The following is a 4,435-nucleotide window of genomic DNA, read 5'->3' as shown; positions in this document are numbered from 1 at the left end:
TCTTTGAACAATTGTCAGGGCTCAAAATTAATTTTCACAAGAGTGAGTTGTTTTGTTTTGGGAGGGCGAGAGATATGGAGACGAGTATAAGACTCTATTTGGGTGTGACATTGGTTCTCTGCCATTCAGATATTTGGGGATTCCAATACATTTTAGAAAACTGACAAATGGGGAGTGGAAACCCGTGGAGGATCGATTTGAGAAAAAATTTGGTTGTTGGGCGGGTAAGATGCTCTCCTATGGTGATCGTTTAACTCTAATTAATTCTGTACTCACAAGCTTGCCAATGTTTATGCTTTCCTTTCTTGAGGTTCCTGTTGGGGTTAGAAAACGATTAGACTTTTTCCGATCACGTTTCTTTTGGCAAAGTGATGGACACAAGAGAAAATATAGGCTGGCAAAATGGAATATTATTTGTAGGCCCAAGAGTCAGGGGGGACTGGGAGTGGAGGTCATCGAATTAAAGAATAAGAGTTTGCTTAGCAAGTGGCTTTTCAAACTTATTAATGAACAAGGTGTTTGGCAACAATTGTTGCAAAATAAATATTTAAAGGATCAGACTTTGTCTCAAGTTGCTGCGAGACCAACCGATTCTCCATTCTGGAAGGGTTTAATGAAGGTCAAAGAGGACTTCTTCACGCGCGGGTCAATGGAAGTAGGAAATGGACAAAATACGAGATTCTGGGAGGATGTCTGGCTTGGGAATAGACCCATTCGCGATCAATATCCCTCTCTTTATCGTATTGTTAATCGATCTAATGTTTCGGTCGCCCAAGTGATGAGTGTGACCCCTTTGAACATAGGTTTTAGGAGGACGCTATCGGGCTATAGGTGGGACAGATGGGTTCACCTTGTTACTCGTCTTATGGGAGTGCAGCTTACTGATTCTAATGATGTATTTCGTTGGAATCTTACGGCGTCGGGTCAGTTCTCGGTTAAATCGATGTATCTCGATTTGCTTGATAATCCTGTAGGGAATTTTAAAAAATACATTTGGAAGATTAAAGTTCCACTTAAAATCAGAATTTTTTTGTGGTTTCTTCATAAAAAGGTCATTCTAACTAAAGACAATCTCAAAAAAAGAAATTGGCAGGGGTGTTCTAAATGTTGCTTTTGTGATCACGATGAGACAATTCAACATTTATTTTTCGCTTGCCCCTTTGCAAAGATTCTTTGGCGCATTATTTACTTGACTTTCAATATCCCAGCACCTATGAATGTGAATAATCTGTTTGGTAATTGGTTAAATGGCGTGTCTAAGAAGGATAAAGGCCATATCAGAGTTGGAGTTTGCGCTTTGCTTTGGGCAATCTGGAATGTCCGTAATGATTTTGTCTTTAACAAAAAAAGTTTCCCATCTTTTCTGCAGGTTATTCCTATGGTTACCCACTGGATCCATATGTGGTCTTATCTCCAGCCGGAGGATGTGCGCCGGGACATGGATATTGGGTGCAACCGCTTGGCGACGGTAGCACGGGATTTCTACAGCCGGTGCGGTTGGCGTACTGATAGGCGGCTCACATGAAGATCTTGTGGCGGCGCGTCTTTTTTATCATTTTTAGATGGCTAGTTCATGTCGAGACTTTGAGTGATCCATGATTTGTAATAAATTTATTTTGGAGACCTAATAAAGTTAATAAAGGGCCGCATGCATCAATTGATGCAGAGGCTGGGGTTTTATCCCCCTTATCGAAAAAAAAAAGAAAAAAAAAAGAAAAAAAAAAAAGCGACTCAATTAGATACATGTTACATGTTTTCACGCAAGAAATTTGGTTCTACTCTGTCCGAGTCCTATAAAAATATCTATTCAATTTGTAACACCCCACTTGTAAAATTTCAATGTGCAGAAAGTGCAGACAATAACTCCATGCTGCTAGGAGACCTAGTATAACCACTCTGTAGTGGAAACACACAAACGAAAATATAGACGGCCAGTTTGACAATGTTGGCCGCCGGGTGGCGTTCAAGCGCTGACACTGGATGATTTTGACAAAATTGACCTAATCTTAAAAAGACAGCCCAAGATAATCCCATTTTAAAATTATTTCACGAACTAACATTTGCTCATGGCATCCTACCTTATGGTCATGACGCCCTGGGACATGGAGTCATGCTACAGAGCATGGCGCCAGCGCCAGAGCTTCATGCTATAGAGATCAATTCATTTTGTGTCAAAAATTTCCAAACAAAGGAAGGTTGGTTTTCTCAAAATCATTGTGGCACTGCAACTACAAAGCCACCAACGGAGAGCTAGAGTTCTTCACAAAGATGAGTTTTGACGGTTTCCCACTGGAGGTGTGGGACTTTGTGGTGACCCAGCATACCACATCATGTTGTAGTACGCCAATCGTTGACATAACAGTTGTGAAGTATCAATCCGCAAATATTACATTCTTTAAAGTGGTACACCACAAACATAGTTGGTCACTTACTTACTCACTTAATACTACAAGTCATATATATACATCGAGCTCCTCCTAGGTCTAGAGAGGATAACTCGGTGGTTCTAGTCGAACTTTACTTAACTTATGAACTAGTGGTAGAAGTAAACTAAGTACCAGTACTACTCGAGCATCTTTATTCTATAAGGTTCGGTGCTGCTCGACTACTACTTGGATACGGTGTCTAAGCTTCTGCTTCTTCGGGGACCTCCTCGTAGGCAATCATGTAGTCCACCCCTTCGACACCTCCTGTCAAGTCTGGCTCTTCAGAGCAAACATCTTCTGCTTCTTCGGCTTCCTCGGTGGCCTCCTCCAAGTTGTTTAGGCAATCTAAGCAGGGGATTCAAAGAAGGGTGAGTACGGGTGTACTCAACAAGTTCATTATAGGGAAAGAGATGTTTGATGCACTAGCTACAATCATGGACCAGAAAGTCGTAGGCAAATGCAAGTTTTCGTAATCATTTCTTCTAATGTTGCTTTTATTATGAAAACTATGTCCGTCGGCCTTCACCGGGTGTCTAGACATTCGTGGAGTTCCTTTCCGGCCGCGTTCACAGTTTCAAACCCGGAACAGGGAGTCACAAGCCACAATTTGATACACTCTACAGAGATGTGTTACTTTTCCTATAAGAGATCTTATCCTTGTTGCCAACCGGGCGTGCCTTCCCGTCCACACTTCCTTGGTGTGAGGCCTAGTATAAGGTCCAAGCCAATCATTGTCCTTCTCCGTGACCCCACATACCTACCCTTATTGTAGTTTCGACCTTGGATCCTCGCCGGCCTCACCGACCTCGATATTATACCCCCGCCGGTCGCATACCCCCGTGGTAATGTTTCGACCTCGGTAGCCTTCGCCGGTCTTCTACAACCCATCCTAAAACACAATACCGTGGGGACTTTGAGGCTCCCAACCTTTCTATTTGCTCCCAGCAGGATACAACCGCTACGGTAAAGTGCGCCTGTTGATATGCGAGAGGATAAAGGTACAACTGACTTCTCTAGAGCCATTATAGATCTTATGGTTAACCCGAATTATACGGCGCAAGAATCACTCGAAGACATTGGTTATTAATTCTAGATGAGTAATCTAATTGCAATGGAACCTCCACCAAACTCATACCATGGTTCCATTGCCCACCACATAGTCATATTCATAATTGGAAAAGTAATATTTGCTTTATAATGCAAGAGTGATAGTAATTTGCAAATAATTTAATAAACATAGTCAAGGTGACATGAGCGAGTGATGAACTTGCCTGAAGACTGCAAGGTGATGCAGTTGGATTGTTTGGACTGATCCAGGTCCTCGGTATCTGAGAATTAGCATCATTGTCCGATAAGGGCAATGGTTAAAGATCCAAATAATGCACGCTTTATGGTTTTAATGGTTATTACCCCCCAGATTTTATGTTATGTTTAATTTCTACTCCTTGTGTTGATGTGATAAAAGAAGTTAAGTAAAATAGGGTTTGAGGATTTTGGTGACAATAATTTGGGTGATTGATGATTGCTACTACAACGCCAAAAATATATTGATACGTTGGGACTCCAAGTGCAAAGTGTTGTATCAACGGAGTATCTTCCCCACAAGGGTGACTTGAGTGTTTATATCGAACTCTCGGGAAATTGGACGGAAGAGTATTCTCTTCTCCCTTCTTCTAGCAATCCCGCAAGTAAAATAAAAATCTTGTGTCCCCAACTCCACCGTGTGGTTGTCAAGCACAAGGTTTCGCGTAAGTAAATAAACACAAGTATAAATAAAATAAGTAAAAACTAAAATAGATAAAATAACTAAGTAAAAATTGTGAAGAGGTTGATTGTTTTTGGTGTTTTTTATGCAAATAAGAAAAGTAAATATTTTTGTATTTTCGGATTAAAATAGTGCAGCAAATATAAAACAAGGTAAAAGCAATATAAATGTGTTGCTTATGATAAAATGTGGATCGGGGTTCATGGGTTCACTTCACTATTCTCTCTTAAAGTTGTGGTGGACA

This window comes from Lolium rigidum, chromosome 3, assembly GCF_022539505.1.
Source record: "Lolium rigidum isolate FL_2022 chromosome 3, APGP_CSIRO_Lrig_0.1, whole genome shotgun sequence".
Classification (NCBI taxonomy): Eukaryota; Viridiplantae; Streptophyta; class Magnoliopsida; order Poales; family Poaceae; genus Lolium; species Lolium rigidum.
The sequence above is the reverse complement of the archived record's forward strand: the minus strand, read 5'-3'. Positions refer to the sequence as shown.